Source organism: Lissotriton helveticus, chromosome 9, assembly GCF_964261635.1.
Source record: "Lissotriton helveticus chromosome 9, aLisHel1.1, whole genome shotgun sequence".
NCBI classification, from domain to species: Eukaryota; Metazoa; Chordata; class Amphibia; order Caudata; family Salamandridae; genus Lissotriton; species Lissotriton helveticus.
Window position 1 is genome coordinate 586,327,282 of NC_136070.1, and position 27,275 is coordinate 586,354,556.

The following is a 27,275-nucleotide window of genomic DNA, read 5'->3' on the forward strand; positions in this document are numbered from 1 at the left end:
GTGTGGTAGCACATTTCCTGCATATTGAAAGACCCTATGGATTTTCCACAAGCTATATATTTGCACATCAAACGCACAAAAGGTGATGGAAGAAATACTTGCAGTAAGTCTAACCACTGGCAATCGCTCGGGGTAGCATTCCAACCCATCAGAACTGCCAGTTTGGGCTGCATTAACCCTACTGTAGCAGGGTCAAGACTGATTTGCATATGGCTTTGTCCAAACCAAGGTGGCATGGTGGGCAAAAGAACAGTGGGTTTGAATGCTACCCAGAGAAACTACCACTGGTTAGACGTAATACAAGCATTCCCCAATCATCTCGTGTGTGTTTGTGTTCTATATTTTGCACGTGTATAGTAAACCTAAATATATTGCACAATTCATCTGGCTGTGCCCACTTTAGAAATTGATTTACCCTGTTGAGAAGGTAAAAAGGAAACAAGCAACTATTTTGCATAAGGAGTCCATGTTTCACATGTAGAAAGTGTGGTGCTCTTTCTGCTTCAAGGGTCCGGAAAGACCATTGGAAGTTCAACTTTTTTGATTAAGATGAAAAGGTATACCACCTTGGTAAGAAAGCATAGATGTGTATGTAAGCCTACTTTATGTTTGTGAATTTGACAGGTTCATCCACTGAAAGCAGTTGTAGTTTGTTAAATCGGAGCAAGAAGGTGATTGATACTACAAAGGCAACTTTCCAAGTTAAGGCCTGCAGTGAGCATGAATGAAGCGGCTCAAAATGGCATCCCATTAATGTTGCTAAGACAATAATAAAATACCAATAGGGCCCATGGGATGCCCAAGTGGGATAACCCTTCTCAAAAATTCCATGAAGGCTTTGATAACAAGAATCTTCCAAAGTGTAATAAATTGTCTGTTTTGTAAATAGGCAGATATTGCCAGCAAATGTACACAAATGGAAGTGTGGCTATAACGGACGCTTCAAGGCAGTGGTCTTCAAACTTTTTAATGCTGCCCCACCACCCCTGCAGTAAAGAAATAGAATTCATTGGGCCCCCGTCAGATTTCTAAGAATTATTCTATTAAACTAGCAATGTTTAAATGTCTCGACTTTTTTAAACAAAAGACATTTAAACATTGAAGTTAAATTCTGTTACCATTTTTCCCCAACTACGATATAAATGACAAAAGTAGCTTGTGGTGGCCCATTACAGAGTGGCCTACTGCCACTCACTTTTCCCCACCACTTAAAACAAAGCATTGCTATTAGCATAATGCTTTGTTTGGCCAGAGCCTGGCACTCCCCTAGGGATCACTTGAGACCCCCCTATGGGGGCCCAACCCCCAGTTTAAAGACCCCTGCTTTAAGGGAATAAAGGTATTTCACAATGTCAGATGAATTTGATGTGAGTGCAGGTATGGAGGTTCAATCAATGTAGTAAACAAAATAGGTCTACTTTGCTGTAGAGCACACCTATGTAGTGGGTCCTTCGTGATAATCACACACTTAGATGGTAAGTTAACAGGGCCAACCCTGGGAGAAGAGAAAAAACAGTTATTTTTAGCCAGTCCTGCATTTCTAACAATCACCAACAATAAGCACTCTAGAATGTTGCTTTGTTTGATAGCTTTCATTTTGTGACATGTTTGACTGAATGGCCCCCATAAGGTAAACAAATGTTATGTCATCAGGAGCACAATCGCTAGATTGAATGACTGGATTGGAAAGGTAAATGTAACCATTGTGCGTTGTCAACAAATCTGCACGCATCCTGAGCTTGTAGTGCCGCTCTTCTGACATTTCAAACAACTTGGGGAAGAGCAGCTTACCTGGTCCATGTTGGAGCGACTAAGATCAACGTCAATGATGCGGGACGCAGTCTGCATACCACTGTTGGTATTAGTGGGAGAAGTGGAAAAACGTCAGACACCGACACCTGCAAAATTGAATCAGTCTCCAAAATGCGTGAACTCTTCCACTATCGGAAAAGCATGAACTTATAGGGTGTTAAGTGTTCCGTCCACATATTTCTCAATCTGCAAACAATGCAAACAGGACGTAGTGGCATTGATAGTGAACACTACCTGATAATGTTGGGACAACATGAGTGGGATAGGCTTTGCTGATCTGTTTCCTTTTATCAGCTAATCTAAATATGGGTAAACATGGTTTTTTTTCTGGTGGAGGTAAACATGATGGCACAATGCTGACTGAGTACCGTAAGGCAAAGGCAGCACCACAAGGCCCAATTGTTACCAACAAACCCTGAAAATTCCTAGATGACAAAATCTTTCGGAAGGAATGGTCCTACGTGGCATGGAAGTGTACTTGGGACTGGCTTGTGTTGATCATCAACACAGCCAATAGAATAGGCAATCCAGACAGGCAAAAAACAACCTAAAATCTACAGTCCTCAATGCCACCTTTAAGAAAAGGTTAGACAAAATTAATAAGGATCTAACGCAACAAAGGGAATTCCTCACACAATCCAAAGTCACAAAGCTGCAAAAGGATATTAGGACATTTAGTCATGAAACAACATATCCCTATGTTACAGATGAGCATTACTCTGAAAACCCAATGAAAATACCACATAAAAGAAATTACAGAAGAACGTACACACCGCAAAATTGGTCATTCAGCTCAGGAAGTAGTGGCGGATAGAGCAGCGAAGTAGATAGTTGGGGCCCACACACTCAAATGCTAACACCACAAATGGGCCCACCCAACCCAGGTTTCCAGACGGGATTCTGGCCACAACCATACCCAGGTATCCGCAAGGATTCCCCTTTCAATGTGGCCACCATTTTTTAGGGAGAGGGCATGCCCGTGGAAGAGGACGACAGAGATAACAGGGAACACAAAGCGTACAATGGATGGATCCCGAAATGAGAGTTACAAGGAGCATGTCCAAAGACAACTACCAGCTAGGCCTAAGAAGGAAGATCCAATAACTGAGACCACCACAGAGGCAGAGACACAACATGACAACTCCTTCGTAGTTAACTTTAGTAAACTACTGTTGGACAAAATGGAGTTGGAGGTCCTGAACAAAGGACTAGGGTTCGTACCTACCCCCAAAATGGATACATTCCAAGTGAGAGCAGAACTATCTGGGTTCTTCGGAAAACTGAAACTTAGATTTTTTTTTGGTGACACACTGAAAGAAGACAAGAGCCAATAAAAACACTGGCTTGCGGGTTAAATCTACCTACTTACCCCCAACACAAGCTATACCTGCAGCAATACAAACCTTTGTAGAGGTAGTCATCAGAGAAATAGACGATATGAAGAACAATATTGGCTTTGGCAACGCTTCCACAAAAGAAAGGAAAACATTGGACAAGCTGGACCAGAGACAGGACATCATAATAAACCCAGCAGACAAAGGGGGTGCCATAGTGGTCCTCACAACAGACATGTACGAAACAGAATACAAGAGACTGTTATCAGACAGAGCCAGCTATGATGTCCTGACGTTAGACCCGACCCCTCGTATAACCAACGAGATCAAATATATGACAGAAGAAGCACTCAGCATGGGTTGGATTACAGCACATGAGGCCAGATTCCTTGTATCAGAAAATGGCCAGATTTTACATACTGCCAAAACTCCTTAAAAATAAGTTACCACCACCAGGCCGCCCAATTGTATCTGGGATTAACTCTATCCTGGGACCATTGTCACCATTTTGTGGCTGGTTCCTTCACCCACAAGTGAAAACTATGCCCTCATACCTAAAAGACACGAAGGGAGTATCATGCCTCCTTAAAGACATACACATCAACAGTAGCACAGAGCTATTGATGACACTAGATATAGAGGCACTATATACTTTTATACCTCTGGAAAGACTTTAATTACAATTGAAAACCTTTTGAGAAATGCCCAAATTGACATTACCCCGGTGTCATTTGTGATGGATAGTGCAAAGATTGCCCTTACAGAGAATTTCTTTCAGTACGAAAACACCATATACCACCAGGTGAAAGGGAGATCGAAGGGCAGTACATTCTCCCCTAGTCTAGGATGTCTGTATGGACTCAGCAAAGGGGATACCTCTGACTAAACCTATATTACTTTATCACTGAAATTTATCATAAACATTATAGATGAGGATGCTCTAAAAAGAACGAAAGCCTGTAGTTACTTCAAAACATTATTTTATTATTTTTCATTTCTATTTTCTGTTTGTCAATTTCACTGTTTATACATAAATACAAATTAGTTTTTTGACACGAGAAAGAATCTTAAATAACAAACTGTATGAACGAATTATAAATTTCATAAGGTGCAATTGAAGCAAGAAACCCCTAACAATTCATCTTATCTTATGGTCATTCATTCTATCATGCATACTTCTACATACACTACCATTCTAAAAAGACAAATCTAAACATAATGACAAAACCTCACATAAAACTAACACAGAATGTACTGGATAGACCTTTATAGATGTAAAGAGGAAAGGTCCTAGTGCTTGGTCATTTTCCGATCTAAACATTATCAAAATTGTGATACATGTCCAAGTCTTTGACGTGTACGGCCTACGTCCGTTTCGGTGACAGTGGATAATTAATTACCTTCATCAGGGCCAGATCATACAGAAAAGAATTAGGACAAAACAAAAATACATCAAGTAAAATGGGGGGGTTCTTCAATTTCTATTTATATTAGCGGCAATGGTCCGTGGTCTTCTATTTAGTGGATTTATTAATGTATACCGTTTATCACAGGTGCGGTTGCATCTGGTAAAAAGTATCATATGATTTTATGTTAAATGCCAGGAATTGACGGCGAGCCCAGTCGTGTGCAGATTTTGTAACAGGGTATTTTTCAGTGGAAAATTCTTCTGCTGTTTCTGGTCGTAATAATAATCCTGTTAAGGGTTGCAGGTGTAGGACGTATTGCTAGTCCCAGTTTGGGAGACCAGTTGAAAACAATGTGTCATCTCATCATCGTTTTAGGTATGCAACGGCGCCCATACCAAGGAACCCCAAGTGGCAGAGCACACCCTGTACAAAACTGGAAAATCCTAAATAAAGCTGGTATCACCGTTTTCTATCAAAAGAAGCACAAGTAGAAGGGACAGATTGGTACATTCTAATACCTCAAAAAAAATGGTCACTGATGGGACCCAGAACACACTACGGAGTTTGCCACCAGTGAGGGGACACTTCCCCTGGGGAAACTGTTCAGTATGTCCTTTCACTAAGCAACAGCGGTGGAAATCTGGACTAATTGCCCTTGGCAACTAAACCAACATACAAACTGCAACACAGAAAAAGTGATCTTTATGATCAAATGTCCTTGTGACATGAAGAACATTGACATGACTACCCGAAAAAAGCTACCTGAGAATTAATGAACACCGCAGCACTATGAGGTGCAAAAAAACATCCACTGGACTAACAAAATACTTCTTGGATCTCCAACAAATAGAAACCGAATTACAATGGGTTATCTTGAAGGCACTCAAACATACACCAGGAATCGACATCAGCAAGAGACTGTTTGAGAGAGAGCAGAGATGGGTCTATCGGCTGAAGACCCACATCAATGGGTTGAACAATGATATTCCAAGGGTTCAGATTTAACCCATCCTATTGCTGTTAACCTCTACCCCGTGATATAGGTAGAACTCCCTCCAAGAAAATGAACATGGGATTGATAAATTAATGGATCAATAACAAGTCCCCCTAATGTGGAAACAGCTCATTCTCTCAAGATCTAATATCCGTTACCCCATAATTGTGTAATTTCCAAATTGGATAAGGATGGGAGAGGATGAAGCCTTACGGCTAGAGCGGTTGACCTCAAAGCAGCGGAACCGGGTTCGAGTCTCGGCAATGATGCTTAACATCCTGTGGTTCTGGGCAAATCACTTGATCTCCCTGTGCCTAACAAAAATGAATGTGTCCTTCTGTAACAAAACTGGTGCTCATGTAAAGCGCTCTGATACCCGATGTCTCGGGTCTAGTTCGCGCTATTAAAAACTCTATAAAAAATAAAAGATTAGCACCTCCTGTTGGTGCCAGGCTCTACAACTTGAACACTACAATTGGAACAACACTTCTGATGCTTCTTTAGGATGTTCATATAAAAACATAATACACTGCCCCTTACTCTCACTGTTACCTTAAATGGGTTGCATTATTTATTATTATTTTTTTCTACCAGACACAGACCTCCCCATTATAATTGAGCTCTTGTCCTTCGAGGGAGCTGTTAGACTTGCCATCTTTTGGCATGTTTCCGCTGAGTTTCGCAGTCTCTGGTACTATGTTCAGCCCTAAAGCCGAATTGTGTAGGGTCCAGTAAATGGTTTGAATGAATGAATTGTGTCAATTGAGTATTTATTAGTTTTTCCACAATTTTTGCAGGAAATGGTAACTTGGAAATAGGACAATAGTTTGCCAGTTTAGTCTTCTTGAGAAGCGGCAAAATAGAAGCTTTTTCTACATGTTAGGAAAGATCCCAGTGCCAAACACCCAGTTAAAGATGTTGGTCATCTGACAAGGCAATAGGATCAGGGATCTGTTTAAGAATGGAGGGGGGGTCAGGGGTCATAAGGCAACCCAGATGTGGTAGATTTGATCGTATGCAGCCTTTTCTGATTTTGTGCTTGCATGAAGGTATGACACGGGGTGAATTCAGATACGTCATAAAAGTTTGTTCCCTTTTCTACCCTCCCTCTTGAAAGAAATTAAACTGTGACATTCTAGCATGTTTCTCATTTTCCCCGTCCTTTAGGAAGTACTATTTCCGGTCTGATTTCCTGATTATTCAGTATGCTCCTTTTTCCTACCTTCCCTTTAGACTTCTAAATGGTTGGCATCATATATCTTTTGCATAGCTATACGTTTTTCATGATTCTGATTATTGATAGCTTGCTTGCTGTAAACCTTTGGCTCATGATTTCTGAAGAAAATTAAATAAAGGTTTTCAAAACTTCCTGAGACTGTGGTCATTACATGAGTGCAAATTTCATTGTATTATTGACTGCCTTTCTTTATAACTAACTCCCTGATCCATGGTGATCATAGATAACAGTGACAAGGAGTGTAAGTCAAGGTATAGGACCTAGGAAGTATAAAAATTCTGATAATCACTTAGAACAGGTAACCTGGGCGTTGACTGTGATAAAATTGTATATGGGCCCAGGTAAGTATTTTGTAAAAGTGTAGACGGGTGACCTGCGCGCTCTATCAGGGGTAAGTATGTGAACCCACAGGAACATTTCTGCAACACCGTTGATAGTAGCCATTTGTGTTCTGTAACTTTCCTCCATGCCTAACCCCTTTCCTCTACAGGTGTGTTGTGGACTGTACACAGACTCCTTTTTTGGCAACACTGGAACCTTCTCTGGAATTGGAGCCTCTGTTGTGCACCTTATTGCTTCCACTAAACCCTCATATTTGAAAGGCTGATGTTGTGTTTTGTGCTGTTGCTGACCTTGTAGAAGAATGGACTGGTAAATCTGCCTATTGGGAGGGGTGCCACACTAAGGTTGTACATTGCGAGGTAATGACTGTGGTTGCTGTGGAGCCCCAATGCACTTGGCTTTGTGAGTATCTTTTTTGACATCTCCCTGAACCTCATGTGCAAGTGGGCTGAAAGGTGTGCTCCATCAGATGGTAAATTTAGCAGATGTGCTTGAAGGCGAAAATGGGAAACACATGGATAAGTGTGGTGATGTAGCATGACAGTGGCATTAATTTGCCATGCTATGATGAAGCATGTTACCCTCGAGTGAGTAAAGGTTCTGGTCGTAAAAGGATTCCTTCCCTAGCAGTTCCATCACAAATGCACTGTTTAACATACAGGACAACATTTGGCTTTATGTTAGTCACCCTTGTTGCAAAATACCAGGCATACTTTTTTGTGAGCTGTACGATAAAGAGGAATTAGTACGTTCCTGGTTGGGCCCATCCGTTTAGATCACCGGTGTGGATATTATTAGTGGAATAAATTTGCCAGCATTTTGAAATGATCTTTCCTCCTGTGGCAATGTCCCTCCAAGCACGGTACAGGGCTACACATAGTTCTGGCAATGTAACCCAATCCTGAATTGAAGCACCCCGCTATTTTGGAACTTACACATCTGACAATCATCCTCAATCCTTATCTAAACAACACCCTGCTGTCTTTGAGACAACCACTAAAAGCTCTGCCCAGAAATCGCAATCATGATTTGCACTCTCTTGGATAGTAGCACCCCAGATATCCCAGTACGATGCTGCAGTCTAAAATCTGTAAATGCCCCTAAATGTTGCTGTGCAGCACACACTGCTACGTCTCGACATGCACAGTGATCCTATCAACACTTCTTGCTATTCCAGTACTGGACTTGCAGTACCTCAGCCAATGCACCTCAATTCCGACCTGCAGCATGCAGCACCATTAAAATACTGAGGCACACACATACACTTCTGTTGAGGCACCTCATCCTTCCATGCTGCTTTCCCCGTAACTACAGTAACATAAACCCAGCTCTGCCAATGCACCTATATCCTGTCATACATCACCCCCAGCTATTCGACAGTGAGAAACGCACACACCTCTGTAAGCACGCTTTAACGAGGCTGAGCAAGACCAAAAACTGCTGGAGTAGAGGGACACACAGACAACTCTTCCAAAGTCCCACATCCTGTTATTTCTGCACACAAGCCCAAACACACAGAGCTGTAAGTGCCCCTCAAGTCTGACCCACAAAACGTCCCAATTCTGTAATGATACACCATAACCAGGTCTGCTGCATTCACTGATATTACAGTATGCCGACTCCCACACACCTCTGTAAATACACCTTAGTCATAGACTACGGCACCTCCTATAGTATTGGTACTTGCATACAGGTCTGGCAGGGCAACTTAATGCTGCGGTTATTATGGCAATGAAGCGATAAGATCAGTTGACTGGGGGTGAGTGCTTGCAATGTTCAACACTCCGTCCATCATCCCCTTTGCTTTTGCTTTGTTCGCCCTAAGTTGGCAGGGTATGTCCAGACGTGGGTCCCTTGCTCACTTTGCCACTAGATTTAAGCTAGCCTGGCTGATGACGGCTGATTAGCCAGAAAACGGACCCAAGATGCTTGTTTCCGGTCCAGGGAAGACATGGCTTGGCAGGTCGGGCTGGACTGTTCCCATGAGGCACAGGGTCAGACTGATTGGCATATGGCCATGTCTGAACTGGGGTGGTGGAGTGAGCTAAAGAATGATCCTGATTAAACCCAGATCAGTTGACTGGGGGGGCGAGTGCTTGCAATGTTCAACACTCCGTCCATCATCCCCTTTGGTTTTGCATTATTATGGCAATAGCACGCACTCTGCTCTGTCCAAACATCTCAATGTGGGACTTGGGTGGGGGGCCGGAATGGTGACAATCTTAGGTGGTAGGGGGCGCCACCTGGCCGCTTCCTACTGGTGCCCCAACTACACCACTGACCCCTGCCCTAGCTGTCACTTACTGGCCTTGATAGTGAGGCCTGCCCTCTGTAGAGCCTTAAACACTTCCCAGAGGCGGTACAAGTTATCTTCCCAGCTGGAACTGATCACTGCAATGTCATCCATGTAGGCGGCACTGAAATCCTCCAGCCCAGCCAACACCTGGCTGACCAACCTCTGAAAGGTGGCAGTAGCGTTCATCAACCCAAAGAGCATAACCCGGAAATGGCAGTGCCCCTCTGGTGTTGAAAACGCTGACCTCTCTTTGGCCCGATCGTGAAGTCAATATGCCAGTACCTAGACGTTAGATCAAACGTAAAAAGGAACTTGGCAGTTCCCATCCGAGCAATGAGCTCAACAGCTCTGGGGATGGGATGCGCGTCAGTCTTAGTGATGGCGTTGAGCCCACGGCAGTCCACACAGAACCGTAGCTCAGGTGTGGCACCGGATGCAGCAGCCTTTGGGACCAAGACCACTGGGCTGGCCCAAAGACTATTTGTTTGGCTGTATCACCCATAATGCTAGAATTTTGGAAACCTCTTCCTTGATGCTTGGCAGACAGGTCAGGAAGAGGCACACTCTCCTCCTACATTCCATCAGATGTCGCCAAGAGCATGCTCACTTCAGACCTCTCAAAGTGAGGTTTGAGGTGGTTCACATGTAGGGCCCTTAAAGGGTTCCTTGGAAAACTGCGAGTTCACCAGATAGGTGACATCACTCTTGCGCTCCACCAACTCAAATAGCCCAGTCCACTTATCCTGGCGAGCACACAGCTGTACTGGGGCCATGACCCACACTGTCTGGCCAGGCTGAAACTCAACGATCAACTACAAACTTAGGGGTCTATTAAGGGATCCAAAAGTGATCCTCTACTCAAAAGTAACCTCATCAATAGTACAAGGGTACGATGACAGTGACACTCACAGACCAAATCACAAGATGTGAGGAACCAGTAACGTGAGTCACCCCTGGTTTAGGATTCCCATCAACAGTCTTGTAATGATCAATATTATCATTTGGTAATCCTTATCGGGTATTGTGTCTCTAGATCATTGAGACCGGCATACCCAGATAACCAGATATGGGGTAGCGACCCACAATCACTCGGTACTACCACATGATGTTGATGTGATGGGAAGTGCAGTGTAAAAATATATGTAAGTGGTGGTCTAAAAAAGGATAGGGAGCTCAACCAAGGTAAATTTTAATGACTGTTGGCCCCTTCCCTAATAAAAACAAGAACAGTATCGTATCATCATCGCAGTCCAAACAAATAGCTGCGAGGAGACCAACATGTTTCAGCCACTAAAGGTTAACTCCTCTGGCTTTCGTCAGGGTCTCTGTTCAAATAATATACTACTGCTTACAAGTGAATAAAGTGTGAAAAAATATACAAAAAAACACACACAAGTGAAAAACAGTAAAGGATATAATGTTCCATAAACTGTATCAACTCCTCTCTTCGGCACCTGGTTGCAAATATACTGTATAAGGAGGACAAACGTACAGGAAGATCACAATCAGCTACCATGGTCTGTGGTAAACATAATATTGTTTAAAAAAATAATAACTCTGCTTGCTTACTCACCCAGGGTGTCCGGGGAGTGGACCTCACCTCTTCCTGGACCTGGCTCAGGATATGTGAGACCCCGCTCTACAATAACACAAACCGGCTACGTAAATTACAAAGACCAGGAGGTCAAACATTAATTTACTCTTGCGGTGAAAATACTGTGTCAGGAGCTTATTAACACCCATCTAGAGGTACTCCAAACCAACCTCTCTCCACTCCACTATCAACTTAATGTCTGCACATACAGTTAACTTCAATCTTACTTTACTCCAGCAACTAGCTGATGATATGCAGAGAAGCCTGATAAAAAGCTAAACACCTGCTAGACCAAGTGGACCAATTCTCCTACCTGTCCGTCGTTGTCTCAGGCCGTGACTGAGTCAGGGGGAGGCGCAGTCTCTCCTATGCACTGACTTCTTCACTGTGCTGGTAGGTGTCGTCCCACCAATCAAACCCTGCAGGGGAGGGGACTTGCCCTGTCGCCGCCTGTATAGGGAACAGTTCTTTAACACTACCAGGGTGATTGATCTAGCGCTTAGACTGGCAGAAGTGCCCCTCGCTATAATCAGGACTACCTAAACTGCCCAGTGCTCATTACTCCCACTCCCTCAATCACCAGCTCATTCATGGCATCGCGCTCGTATTCTCGCGAGGTTTGAGTCAAACTACCCGATGACGTCACCGCGGCCATTTTGGTAGTTTAATGGTTAAAACACTCACATATTGTGGACTATCTCAAGTGTATCACTCGAGACCTGTATATCTCGAAAGGCACAAAACCGCCTCACTCAGGGGTAGTAACAAGATAGAGACAGCCTGTACATTGGGGGCATCCATGTCCTGCGACCCGGCCTCGCGCTAGACTGGCAGAAGTACCCATAGCTATAATCAGGACTGCCCGACCTGTCCAGTGCTCATTACTCGCACTACCACGATCACCAACTCATTCATGGCATCGCGCTCGTATTCCCGCGAGGTTTCAGTCAAACTACCCGATGACGTCACAGCGGCCATTTTGGTAGTCTAATGGTTTAAACACTCACATATTGCGGACTAACTCAAGTATACCCGTATATCTCGAAAGGCACACTGCCGCATCACTCAGGGGTAGTAACAAGATGGAGACAGCCTATACATTGGGGGCATCCATGTCCTGCGACCCGGCCTCGCGCTCATTCTCTCGCGAGACTAGCCGGATGGAAACTACAAAATGACCTCACAGTTACAGTGTCTGTAGTTCAATTCTAAATCTAACATCGAACAATGTCATTTAGATGATGCATGGCTACGTGCATCGATAGTGCTGCCACAATTAAACTCCCAAACCAATGGAGGGTGTAGTCACCTCGTGCCCACGGCTGAGGTCATATCAATATTAGAAAATCAATATTGGTAATATAGTTAAACCGAATAGCAACTTAAAGATAGTTACCAGAACCCAGGGTAGCAAGGCTCACAGTCATGCCAGCCTGGAGGCACCGGAGACATCTTCAACCACCCCCTGTCCTGAGCCCAACCAAAATAAATACTCATGGTCAAGATTCCTCCACAAATAAAGTTAAGTTCTACCTAGACGGCCATGCAGCCAGGGGCTTACGATGATAACTAGCCATCTGGTCTCTCATATATTCAGCTTCATAGAGAGAATGTTGTTAAGCACACGGTCAGGCAGTGACCAGTACTTGGCTCTTTACCATGTGTATTACACGCACGACCACATGTACACCCACAAATGAGCGATATATCAGGACAGGGAGAACCACGGAATGTCATCGTTCAACCCTTGTCTGTCTGTCCCCAATTTGAACACCCACTTTTGTTCACGAATGAAAAGGTACCGAGACACATCGCTCACATGTGGTGGGATGTGTGGTTTTTCCAAAACATGCCACGTGAAGTCAGTTTCTGCATGATTCCGTGAGATAAAATGCTTAGTGAGTTTGGAGATGTCTTTCTTGCAGCGAAAAGTACTTTTATGCTCCTGCATCCTCACACGCACCTTTCTCGTGGTCATGCCCACATATCGTTCATTGCATGTGCAAGTGATGAGGTAGATTAGGTTAGTACTGTTGCAGTTTGTAAACTGCCGCAATTCCCATGGCCTGTCTGTACCAATGTCCACACTGGTGATTTTGGTCGTTAGAGGGCAAATCGAACAGCCACCACACGGATGGTGCCCTACCACCGGGGGGAGATCCCATAATGTACCTATCTCTCTCCTGGGTGTTGCTTTAGGTCGGGTGTGTACCAAACGATCCCTCAGGTTAGCTGAGCGTTTGAAAGCGAAAAGTGGGAAAGGGATTTTGTCTTTGCCACTGTTCAGAATTTTCCAATGCTTTTTTATCACCTTCTGAACATAGTTCGATTTGGTGTTGAATGTGCTCACTAGTGTTAATCGGTCCAGAGGTGGTTTCTCTACACGTGGTTCCAGGAGGGCAGCACCACGAGGGGTCTGGAGAGCGAATTGTATAGGAAACCGATGGCTAGAAATTCCCTTCTCCTGTACGAGAGTCAACACCCTAAGTCCCTGAGGGATAATCTGCCCTTTGGACAGTTTCTTCGAGTCCATCGGAACTGTTCTACCCCAGAAACCTTCAAACGCCACGCAGACGATCTTTCCAAGCAATTGAGAGAGAGGCATTACCCAAAGAAACTGATCCAGCGCTCATACAAACGAGCAGCAAATAATCATCGTGCTGCCCTCCTGGAACCACGTGTAGAGAAACCACCTCTGGACCGATTAACACTAGTGAGCACATTCAACACCAAATCGAACTATGTTCAGAAGGTGATAAAAAAGCATTGGAAAATTCTGAACAGTGGCAAAGACAAAATCCCTTTCCCACTTTTCGCTTTCAAACGCTCAGCTAACCTGAGGGATCGTTTGGTACACACCCGACCTAAAGCAACACCCAGGAGAGAGATAGGTACATTATGGGATCTCCCCCCGGTGGTAGGGCACCATCCGTGTGGTGGCTGTTCGATTTGCCCTCTAACGACCAAAATCACCAGTGTGGACATTGGTACAGACAGGCCATGGGAATTGCGGCAGTTTACAAACTGCAACAGTACTAACCTAATCTACCTCATCACTTGCACATGCAATGAACGATATGTGGGCATGACCACGAGAAAGGTGCGTGTGAGGATGCGGGAGCATAAAAGTACTTTTCGCTGCAAGAAAGACATCTCCAAACTCACTAAGCATTTTATCTCACGGAATCATGCAGAAACTGACTTCACGTGGCATGTTTTGGAAAAACCACACATCCCACCACATGTGAGCGATGTGTCTCGGTACCTTTTCATTCGTGAACAAAAGTGGGTGTTCAAATTGGGGACAGACAGACAAGGGTTGAACGATGACATTCCGTGGTTCTCCCTGTCCTGATATATCGCTCATTTGTGGGTGTACATGTGGTCGTGCGTGTAATACACATGGTAAAGAGCCAAGTACTGGTCACTGCCTGACCGTGTGCTTAACAACATTCTCTCTATGAAGCTGAATATATGAGAGACCAGATGGCTAGTTATCATCGTAAGCCCCTGGCTGCATGGCCGTCTAGGTAGAACTTAACTTTATTTGTGGAGGAATCTTGACCATGAGTATTTATTTTGGTTGGGCTCAGGACAGGGGGTGGTTGAAGATGTCTCCGGTGCCTCCAGGCTGGCATGACTGTGAGCCTTGCTACCCTGGGTTCTGGTAACTATCTTTAAGTTGCTATTCGGTTTAACTATATTACCAATATTGATTTTCTAATATTGATATGACCTCAGCCGTGGGCACGAGGTGACTACACCCTCCATTGGTTTGGGAGTTTAATTGTGGCAGCACTATCGATGCACGTAGCCATGCATCATCTAAATGACATTGTTCGATGTTAGATTTAGAATTGAACTACAGACACTGTAACTGTGAGGTCATTTTGTAGTTTCCATCCGGCTAGTCTCGCGAGAGAATGAGCGCGAGGCCGGGTCGCAGGACATGGATGCCCCCAATGTATAGGCTGTCTCCATCTTGTTACTACCCCTGAGTGATGCGGCAGTGTGCCTTTCGAGATATACGGGTATACTTGAGTTAGTCCGCAATATGTGAGTGTTTAAACCATTAGACTACCAAAATGGCCGCTGTGACGTCATCGGGTAGTTTGACTGAAACCTCGCGGGAATACGAGCGCGATGCCATGAATGAGTTGGTGATCGTGGTAGTGCGAGTAAGGAGCACTGGACAGGTCAGGCAGTCCTGATTATAGCTATGAGTACTTCTGCCAGTCTAGCGCGAGGCCGGGTCGCAGGACATGGATGCCCCCAATGTACAGGCTGTCTCTATCTTGTTACTACCCCTGAGTGAGGCGGTTTTGTGCCTTTCGAGATATACAGGTCTCGAGTGATACACTTGAGATAGTCCACAATATGTGAGTGTTTTAACCATTAAACTACCAAAATGGCCGCGGTGACGTCATCGGGTAGTTTGACTCAAACCTCGCGAGAATACGAGCGCGATGCCATGAATGAGCTGGTGATTGAGGGAGTGGGAGTAATGAGCACTGGGCAGTTTAGGTAGTCCTGATTATAGCGAGGGGCACTTCTGCCAGTCTAAGCGCTAGATCAATCACCCTGGTAGTGTTAAAGAACTGTTCCCTATACAGGCGGCGACAGGGCAAGTCCCCTCCCCTGCAGGGTTTGATTGGTGGGACGACACCTACCAGCACAGTGAAGAAGTCAGTGCATAGGAGAGACTGCGCCTCCCCCTGACTCAGTCACGGCCTGAGACAACGACAGACAGGTAGGAGAATTGGTCCACTTGGTCTAGCAGGTGTTTAGCTTTTTATCAGGCTTCTCTGCATATCATCAGCTAGTTGCTGGAGTAAAGTAAGATTGAAGTTAACTGTATGTGCAGACATTAAGTTGATAGTGGAGTGGAGAGAGGTTGGTTTGGAGTACCTCTAGATGGGTGTTAATAAGCTCCTGACACAGTATTTTCACCGCAAGAGTAAATTAATGTTTGACCTCCTGGTCTTTGTAATTTACGTAGCCGGTTTGTGTTATTGTAGAGCGGGGTCTCACATATCCTGAGCCAGGTCCAGGAAGAGGTGAGGTCCACTCCCCGGACACCCTGGGTGAGTAAGCAAGCAGAGTTATTATTTTTTTAAACAATATTATGTTTACCACAGACCATGGTAGCTGATTGTGATCTTCCTGTACGTTTGTCCTCCTTATACAGTATATTTGCAACCAGGTGCCGAAGAGAGGAGTTGATACAGTTTATGGAACATTATATCCTTTACTGTTTTTCACTTGTGTGTGTTTTTTTGTATATTTTTTCACACTTTATTCACTTGTAAGCAGTAGTATATTATTTGAACAGAGACCCTGACGAAAGCCAGAGGAGTTAACCTTTAGTGGCTGAAACATGTTGGTCTCCTCGCAGCTATTTGTTTGGACTGCGATGATGATACGATACTGTTCTTGTTTTTATTAGGGAAGGGGCCAACAGTCATTAAAATTTACCTTGGTTGAGCTCCCTATCCTTTTTTAGACCACCACTTACATATATTTTTACACTGCACTTCCCATCACATCAACATCATGTGGTAGTACCGAGTGATTGTGGGTCGCTACCCCATATCTGGTTATCTGGGTATGCCGGTCTCAATGATCTAGAGACACAATACCCGATAAGGATTACCAAATGATAATATTGATCATTACAAGACTGTTGATGGGAATCCTAAACCAGGGGTGACTCACGTTACTGGTTCCTCACATCTTGTGATTTGGTCTGTGAGTGTCACTGTCATCGTACCCTTGTACTATTGATGAGGTTACTTTTGAGTAGAGGATCACTTTTGGATCCCTTAATAGACCCCTAAGTTTGTAGTTGATCGTTGATTTCCACGGGGGATAATACTTAGGCTCGGTCTATAAACATCCCTCTAGCCCTGCAAGATAGTGTGTTTTTCCAGGCTGAAACTCAGCCAGAGTGGCATTCTGGTCATAGCAGCGTTTCATATCTTCCTGGCTGGCCTCCAGGTTCACCTGAGCGAGTTTCCTGAAGCGCGCAGTCTGGTTTCTGAAGGCCAACTTGTATCTAAATGCATCCTGGTGGGGACTTACTGTGAGCTTTCTCCCAGCCTTCTTTCAACAGACTAAGAGGTCCCCTCACAGGGTGACCATACAGCAGCTCAAAGGGGCTGAACCCCAGTGACTGACTTCTACAGTACCTCCCTGTAAACAAAGAGAAGGCAGGGCAAGAAGACCCCACTTACGTCTCATGGAGTCTGACAGACCCCCAATAATGCCCATCGGGGTTTGGTTGAACCTCTCAACCAATCCATTACTTTGGGGTCGTAAGGAGTGGTGAGCTTGCAGGTTACACCACACTCCTCCCACAGAAAGAGACTACATATACTTGGATATGACGTTGGTATCCCAGTCGAATACCACCTCCTTTGGGAATCCCAAGCGGCAAAAGATCTCCATCCATACCAGGCCCACCACGGGCGCGGTCCCTGTTCTCAGACTGATAGCCTCCGGGTACCAGGTGGCATGTTCTATCAAGACCAGGATAAACCTGTTGCCCATGGTTGTCTTGGGGTCTAGAGGTACCACAATGTCAATTCACACCCACGCAAAAAGGGTGCTGACAACAGAGAAAGGTTGGAGTGGAGCCTAACATCTTCTCCCACTCTTACTACTTGCCTGGTAAGACCTACAATGGGTATCAAGAGTTTGTTCGCATTTGGAGCCACAGAATTGGGTGACAAGCCTGTCAAAGATCTTGTCCTGCCCCAAATGGCCTGCCGAAGGCACATCATGAGCCAGACTCAGTAGGAAGGCTCTGGAGCACTGGGGTACCACCAGCACATGGGCTGCCCCAGGCTCAGCAACCTTAGGCTCACAATACAGGAGACTATTCTCCCAGTAGATCCAATGTGATCCAGACTGATCATCAGCTGCCTGGTTTGCAGCCTGCTACCGCAAACCCACAAGAGAAAGGCATTCCTGATGCTCCTTGCAGAACTTCTCCCTGGTGGGACCCCTTTCTTGCTGCCAATGGGTCAGCTCTGGCATAAATTTGGCCACTTACTCTCTTGTAGGTTCCGGGGTGTCCCCTTCAAGGTCAGCCTCCTCCCAGAACATGGGAAATTCTGGAGCGGGTTTCCCAAGCCCCCTCCTCTTTCTGGTAGGCACCTGGCCCACTCTTTCAGGCTCCAGGTCCTCTTGATCACCCCTACTGGCTGCCATTGACCGAGTGGTCACACACGCCCACTCAGGCAGACCCACCATCTCCAAGTGCGCTCAGTGTTCCACCTCACGCCAAAGAGAATCCTCCAGGTTGTTCCCTAGCAGACAGTCAACAGGCATCGTTGGACTCAGTCACCCTCAAGAGACCCGAACCCTCCCCCCTCCCCCCCCCCATCAAAGGGAACCTGCGCCACCTTGTACTGGCACTCAGAGTTGTCAACAGCAACTACCATATTATACACATTAGGGACTAGCTGCTCTTCAGACACCAGGTGACACCTTACCGTGGTCACATTGGCTCCAGTATCTCCACCCTCGGTCCATTGATGGTCATCCACTACCTGTAAGTCTTCCTGTTTTCAGGCTGGAAGGTTCTCTGGACCAGTTCACTGTCCCCTAGGGAGAAAAGGGCCATCTCAGCTGGTTCCCACCCTTCCACTGGAACCAAATCCTCTCCAAGAACTACATAGGCCAACCCCTGTGACTATGCGCCTGTTGGTGCCAGTGTCCACTTGAGACATTTGGGATCCCCTTTAGTGTGACCCTCCTGACCACATGAATAACACTTGCAGGATCCATTCTCTGCAGGCTTCCCTGTAGAGATCCAAGGCTTCTTCTCATGTGGGGGACGCAAATCCTTAACCTGGGAACTAGATTGGGGCCCTTTTGAGTAGTCCCTCTGTTTACCCTTGCCCCCCCACTCTTCTGCGGGGAACCCTGTCCACCCTTGGTGGAGTCTCCCGCATACCCCTCGTGGACCTTAGTGCTGACCCAGTGGTCTGCCTCCACAGCAAGCTTCCTGGGATCTGCAAGATTACGGACAATCAAGTGCTAGCACAGCTCTGGAACACTACTATTGGACAACTGCTCCTATGCAATTAAATCATAAATCCCTCTATAGTCAGTTACCTCGCTGCCCTTCACCCAACCATCCAATGCTCTGCAGAAGGAAGCAACATATTCAACCCATATTTGTGACTCAAGCTTCTTAAAGGCCCTGAACTTCTGTCTGTGCATCTCTGGGGTTAACCCATACCTCCTGACCAAGGTCTCTTCCATGAGGGGGTACTTCACCCGATCCTCCCTGGGTAAGGTTAGCAAGGTGTCCCTCCCCTCTACAGTGAAGGGGTTCCACAAGCCTGCCCCCCAATCTCTCTCTGGTACCCTGTGTGATTGCATTGCTACTTCATACGCCAGTGTCACCCCCCACTTCAAAATCTTTCACTACATCCTTAGGTATATGTACTTTCTCTTCTGTGTGCACTGAAGACACGCTGCCACCATTTGAACTGAACTCTGTTTGCTTGGCCTTGATGTCCAGCTCCTTCAAACGCAATTCATAAGCCAACAGCAATTTCTTTTCCTCCAGAGCCAGGGTTTTATCCTTCTCCTTTTGCTCAATTTCAAATGTCCTGCTTTCCACTTCGAGTTTCTCAAGCTCCAGCTCATGCTCATGCTCTCTGCTCTGCCGTCTATCCCCCAACTCCTCTGGGGACAGACTCTTAAAGACACACTGCTGCCTGCCCTGGAGATAACCTCCCCCTCAGACAGATCCTGGGCCTTCACTTGGTCCCCAGACATTTCCCTCGCCTCCATATCCACAACTTTCTCTCCTGAGAGCTCACTCTCATTTCTGGCAGCTATCCGGACCCTCAGCGCCTTTAGTAGCCCCTCTTTCCTGGTGAGGCCATTGATTTGGACTTTGTTGCAATTACAAATTGACTTCAATTTAGGGACGGCGTAAGACCCCAGCCTATCTTCCTCAAACACCAAATCCAAGGATGCCACTGAAGATGCTCTAAAGAGAGACATGCTGAAGTAAGGAGCTCAACAACTGCAGAAACCGAAAAATGAAACATTACGTGGTTGCGTACTGGTCTGCGATATGGATGTAGTGCACACCAATCACCGTATGTAAGGTACAAATGCAAGTCCTATCCTCACCGCTGGCCACCGATGTTAAAAATGGGGTTTCTGGTTGTCAGTCAGTTTGCACCCTGTACAAGCAGTACCCATCATTATAGTCGGGATGAGTAAAGTACATACCTAAGTTTGCCTGTGCTCACCCTTTGGTAGCTTGGCACAGAGCAGTTAAGCTAAACTACAGAAGCAATGTGTAAAGCACTTGTGCAAATATACAGTAACACAGTGAAAACACCACACCACAAGAGTGATCTAATCAAAACAAGACCAAAACGACAAAAATTCGACATACATACATCAAGATTAACACTGTAAAAAAGTTCAAAACAGTTTAGTCCATAGAAAATTATGGATACGTCCCTTTTTAGTGCAAAGTACCGGAGATGTATCGATAGATGAAAACAGGCGCAAGGGAGGTGAGCCACTGGAAAGCAAAGCAATGTATCGGTTCCTTACTCTCAGGGAAGGTGATGCGTAGGTTCGTTACTCACAAAGAAGGTGAAGCCTCTGTTCCTTACTGCTACGCAGGGGAGGTGATGCATCTGTTCCTTACTGTGAGAGGAGGTGATGCGTCAGTTTCTTACTGTGAGGGGAGGTGATGCATCAGTCTCCAGACATGCAGCCTTGGCTCCGAACTGTAGCCCAGCACTGATGACGGAAATGGTGCACAGGTGCTATGCGTGGAGAACTGGAGGTTGATACGGCGGCTCCAAAACAGGTGCTGCATTGATTCCTTCAACCGCGGACCTACGATGCTTTGATTCTTTCAGCCGCACAGCAGGGCCTGCGTCGGAGTTCGTGCAGTGGTCTCGGACTTCAGACACACACTGCACTGAACTTGAAATTTGGCAGTCTATTCGGCAGCTGACAGGTGCTGCGTCGATTTCTTCGGCTGCACGGCAGAGATGCTTGGAAATTTCTCCCGCACAGCGGTGCTGCATCAGAAAAACAGGCGCTGAAAGGGCGATACATCGATTTTGATGGTTTCAAGCAGCAAAACAACCTGCAAGGCCCCATAACTGGAATTAGCACCACAAGGCAGGTTGTAACTCCCAGCAGTGGAGTTCAGGGATGCTGCAGATTAAATCTTTGATGGCTTGGGGCTTCTTAACAGGAGGCAAGCGCACACAAGCCCTTGGAGAAACTTCACAAGCAGGATCCAAGCAAAGTCCAGTCCTTTTCCTCTCCAAAGCAGAAGCAGCAACTGCAGGCCAACCGAGCAAAGCAACACACAACAGCAAAGGGGCAATACTCCTCCTCACAGCTCTTCTCCTTGGCAGATGTTCCTCTTGATCCATAAGCATTGTCAAAAACAGAATTTAAAAACTAACTTAACTAAAAGATGTGTTTTTAAATCCTGAGCTCAGTGAGCCCAACCCCTAAATCTCTAGCTGTTCCCAACTGAAAGTTACACTTGTAAAATGTTGCAAGCACTACCTCTCCCATAGGCTATCATTGGAGCTGCCTTGTGATAATGAAATACTGGCAATTTAGTTTTTCACTATCTGGACATGTAAAACACGCCAGTACATATCCTACCTCTCAAATACACTGCACCCTGTCCATGGGGGTACATGTAGAAAAAGGAAAGTTTTGGGCCTGGTAAGTGGGAGCACTTACCAGGTTAATATGGCAGTTTAAAACTGCCCTCAGAGACACTGCAGTGGCAGGCTTGCGACAAGTTTACAGGGATACTCGTGAAGGTGGCACACCCAGTGCTGCAAGCCCACTAGTAGCATTTGATTTACAGGCCCTGGGCACACACAGTCCACTTTACTAGAGGCTTACCTGTAAATCAAATATGGCAATCATGGATAATAAATCAGAATAATAATTTATACAGGGAGCTCTTACACTTTAGCACTGATCAGCAGTGGTAAAGTGCCTAGAGTACCTAAACCAGCAAGAAAGAAGTCCAGAATACAGTCAAAAATACAGGAGGCAGAGGCAAAAAGAAGGGAAGCCACGCAAAAGATGCCAGATCTAACACTCTTTATAACTGCGCCCTTCAACTTATTGGCTGATAAATTTCTTAAAAGAAGAGGCCAAATATTTGGCAATTCTTCTTTTGCATGATTTACACTCCTGGGGGAAGAAAATATAAAAAAATAATTACAGAACATCAAACAGGTTTTCTGCAAGGTATGGGAAAAATCTCAGATTTGATGGCCTTATCATTAACAAGCATTTGCAATGCAATCGGTCTCGCATTTGCGAGAGTTTAAGCTGTTGGCATTGTAAATCACAATGCCTTTTATTGTTCTGTTTTTAAAACCAACACATAGATAAAAGGTTTGTAATTTACAATGCAATAGCTCAAACTCTCGCAAATGCGAGACCTATTGCATTGCAAATGCTTGTTAAACTGGCTTCTTGGACATACCAAATGAAGTGGCCAGTGAGTGAGAGCCATGTGTTAAACGTTGCACAGTCTAGTGCCAGAGACTGTCTTCTCAGTGCTCTGATGAGACACATCCTGTGCCCTCTGCGACATGTCTTGTGGCAAACCTTCAAGTCCATAGTTTAATACAGCATGCCTCGCAGAGCAGCACATGCGCTGTCTAGGCTCGACCTAAAAATCCAAAGCAACTAATGAGTAATAGACTGTTCAAACGTTTCGCACAAAGCAGTTGTGGCCAGACTGAAACGTGCTCCACAAGATGACAGAGATTCCTGAGGGAGAAGAGAGAAAAATCAGATTGCGGGGTACAGCTGTCGGCTTGGTTCAAAAGAGCAGTTTCAGAGGGAGCGCGAGCACTACTTTTTGTAACACTGACAGAGAAACGCATGAGCGGGACAGAAAAACAACTCAACCCCACCTTTCCCAGAATTAAGCCACAACATGCATGTGTGCCTCTAAAACAAATAGAACAAACATGCCTCCTAAGCCTGCCCTGAAAGAAATCCCTCGGGCAAAAAGCATTAATCGCAATCTAAACCCAGTTGGGACACGGGAACATGTCCTGTCAGTTATGCACAAATAGAAGTCCTCACAGAGAAGAAAATATTTTTTAAATATACTTCAAAGTCCATTACAAACCTAACAACAATCAATAATAAAAGATCAACTCCACCATATAAATAAAAATAACTGAGAAGAGCAGACGATGCTTGTCACATTAATGCAGAGATTTAAAATAAGCTACACGAAGGGCATGGGCAGGAGAGACAATGGAGGAAGCACCAGGAGATTTCTCTAATTAACACAGCGCCCACTATGCGGCGTCCATGCAGGGGGGGTGGGCATATTTAATAGTTATAGCCAACGCAAGCGAAAGTGAAAGGGCGCACAGCACGCAGCAAATTCCAATTTTTTTTTTAAAAAGGCAGCCATTGCTAAAGCTGGCGTCCCACCAGTGCGCTTTAGATTAATTAGGCAAATAGTTCTCTCGAGGGGCAGAAGCAAGCAATACTGCAAGGACACCCATAAAAGGTCCAGTCCTGATGGGAGGTTACAAAAGAAGACAGGGAGGTACTAAGGAGGGACTAATAAGCCTATTAACAAATCAAAAGTCAATATTTAAGAAGGACAATCACAACAGTCTATTGAAAAGATGGGCGGAGAGTGGCTGGAGCTTCAAGTCCATACCTTAATAGAGCATGCGTCGCAGAGCAGCGCATGCGCTGCCCAGGCTCGACCTAAAAATGAATCAAACGTTTGCAAAGCGATTCCTGTTATATCTCTGTTTTGTTGACTTCAAGGGCCACATTAGATCGAGAATCCAGGAATAACTTATGGGTAAAACTTTTTCGTTGGGGGACTCCTCCAGCTTTGCTGAAAGGGATCCTCTTACTATACACCAACACTTGAGTGCGCATAAAAATTGGTCATGGGTCTAACCTCTCGAAAAAAATACTGAGTCTGGCTTGAAGTAGGGTTGTGTCTTGGCGCCACTCGTGTTTAACTTATAGACTGCTGATCTACCAACTGAACTGGATAAGGCGTATGGCCATCCACCAAGGTTGGGAGGAGTCCCGCTTTCTTGTCTATTATATGCTGATAACATTTTATAACTCACCAAGACTAAGGTTGGGTGGAAAGACTCCTGGTTAAATTGGATGAGTTTTTCTATGACAATAAAATGTAAATCAATCAAGGTAGGAAGGTGAAGAAAAAAAGGCAAGTGGTACATTAATGGCACCAAGTTGAAAGAACTTTGGATTATAAATTCCTGAGTGTCATTGTTGATATCAGAGGAAACCTGCAAGCCCATAAGCAGGCCATTAAAGCAAAAGCTAATGCTGGATAGCCTTTTTTACTATCTACAGGTTTCTGAGAGGAATGGCACTGGCAAAATAACAAACGTCAAGCTGTTGCCAACCCTAGCTTATGGCTACGAAGCTTTTTGTGGCAAAGGGCACACATTAAGGACACAATTATTGCAAATATTTATAGTTAAGTCTTTTGCCTTCCAAGAAATGCTTCACCCACCCAAAATTGCTTTGCATTTGGTGTAAATGTCCAGATATTTGCAAGTTTATGGATTTGTCTCAAACAAGTTTTAAGTTAAAAGGCTGCCAAGCTAAATTCCTTTGACTAAGCGATCTGAATGGAAACCAGAGAGAATTGTACAACTTATTTTGGGAAATATTTGGACGCAGCTTTAAATTTATTACAATTAAAAGTTGGCTTTGCCCGTTTCTTTTCAAGAATTTAGAAAATTAGTAAATAAACCTATTCAACAGCTGTCAAGATCACAGAACGAGGTTCTTTTACCTCAATGTGCCCATGCATAGAGGATTTTTAATAATTATATAGTTCAACATAGACTGCCATACTTGGCAGCGTGCTACTCAATCTTTTTTTTTTTTAAACTAGGCATAAATATATGCACTTTAGAAGAAGAGGCCTGCCAATGAACGATCTGGCTCCACCAAGGATTAAATCCAAGTATAGCAATGTCTGCAGATTATGTCATTCAGCAATTAAGACTATTATTCACATTGTTTGTATTTGTTCTTGCCTACTAGTCTAGCAGTGTATTAATTCCTGTAGGCAGGCAATCATTGCGTGCCTGGAACCCAACCATTTGTGCTTAAATACTGCGTTTAAGAAGCTTTTGATGCTGGTGGAGAACAGATTAGTGAAGGCCAGCCACTAGCACAATTATTTCGGCCACATAGTCAACTATAAAGCGTTAATGTGATTAGTTTGATCCCTTCTAGCTTCGTCTTTGTTAATATGTCTTTTAAGTGATTATTTGTTTCACTGAATCAATTAGTATGAACGTCCTTTTGTCATATATGATGAAATGTCCTATTAAGCGATTGCTTTGCGCTGCTGCTACTTTGAGCGATTATTTGGTTTTTAGTTATTTAATTGCATCAGTCTTTTGTTTGTAATTTTTTTTAAATATCTATATACAATAAAGTCATTTTTTCATTCACAAGCGTGTCTGGCAAGGTACCTAGATCATTATTTGCAACACAACCCCTACACATGCACAAACGTACTATATTGCTATTTACGCGCGTCCCCACAGAATTGGCATTGTACGGCTGTCTCAATGGCACACCTTGCTTTACCATTTTACAACAATAAATAGGTCCACATATTTGTGCCGGTACACCTTAGTGATGATCTGAGGCACTTCAGCTATTCGGGCCTGGCACCAAAGCATAATGCACATGAATCCTGCCATGCAGCTTACTCACTTATTCCATGACGGAACAGAGGCAGTTCAGTTCTACCAATGTACTTCAGTCAAGCAAGGTGCGAATGGGACAGAAAATAGGCACAGACACCAAAAGAAAAGTGGCACCAATTAGTGAATTAGAACGCTAAAAGCTAAAATAGTGGCCCATGTTTACAAACTGGGGAAGTTTTGAACGTGTAAAGACACGCTGTACAAGTGTTTTGCAAAGTATGGAAGACTGCGTGGATGTCAGTTTGCAGAAGGCAATATGTATTTAAGTGTTAGGGAAATCATCAGTAACAAACCGGCACAGCAGACCATAAAACAGGCTCATAAACAGCAAAACACTGCTCTGTCAGACAAGCCCGATGGTCCGGCAGGCCAGTCCGACCCTGTTGCCCTGTGACTCCAAGCCACCGGTGTCAATTGTTGCCAGTGCCAGCAGCACAAACGCTGGTGCAAGTACTGACAAAAATCCTTCCATCGCACATTTCTGCCAATGCCCCTCATTCGTATTTTGCAGCTCCCTATACTATACTAATAAGAGACGAACAATATTCTACCAATTTGTGAAATGGCAAACGAGGATGTAGTGAAAGTATGGGGGGGGGGTACACTGCAGGTGTAATTGTGAAGGGAGGGGGAACACAGGAATAATGTTCTATTTCAGATGCACCATTCGTTCTCGAGTAGTTGAACACCCACTGCAACTGCAGTACCTTTTCCAGCGCAAGTGTTTACTTCTTTTGCTAATCTTAAATGGGCTTCCTACCAAGTGCCATAATGTTTTCGCCTCAACAATATTGCCCCAATATGAACCGGGCATTCTTTTTGTTATTTTAGTGACGAGCGCTCCTGTAGGTCATACTGTAAAATGCTGCTGTCTTGGAGTGGACAGCGGTTATGAGGGTATATAAAGAAGATATGAGCGCGCCAACCGCTCCGGCTCAAACTTTCCTATTAATATACTGCTGACTTAGAGCGTGTTTTAATGGAAGGGAGTTGAGACAAATATTCCGCTTCAGCAAGCAAGTCCTTCCCCTTAGCTACCGCCCACCCGACTTCAGCTGTCCACACACTCCCGTATTCCCTCCCGGCAGCATCCCCTGCTATACTCACCAGCAGCAGGGTGTTCCGCTCCCGCACAACCCAGTTGCTCGGCACACATTGCAACTTCCTGGTAACAACTTCCGGTCACGTATCCCACAATGCGCTTTTCTGTAGTTTTTACGTGTAAACCATCGTGCCCCGTGTTACAGAGCCAGAGCTACTGTAGCGAACACAGTTGGTACTAGTCGCTGGTGGGGATCACCCGCACTTATTTTTCTGCATCAGCTATTGACAGGGATTTAGACAGAGAAAACCACACTAACGGGAAAGGGGGCGCGACAAAAAACAAACAAGCATTAGCAAAGCCAATAGCTTTGGCTTTAAAATGAATGTTGTATGGTAAGGTGAGACACTGCAAGAAAATACCACAGGAAAG

The 27,275-nt window shown here is 44.9% G+C and overlaps 1 protein-coding gene across 1 annotated transcript in view; it reads right to left on the reverse strand.

Annotated features, from left to right (window-relative positions):
• SAC3D1 (SAC3 domain containing 1) overlaps positions 1 to 26,964 on the reverse strand; it is a 64,000-nt gene extending 37,036 nt beyond the window's left edge. The window contains exon 1 of the mRNA XM_078662116.1: positions 26,909 to 26,964. The gene's annotated coding sequence lies outside the window, so the exon portion shown is untranslated. The remainder of the gene's footprint in view (positions 1 to 26,908) is intronic.
• Between the last annotated feature and the right edge of the window lie 311 nt (positions 26,965 to 27,275).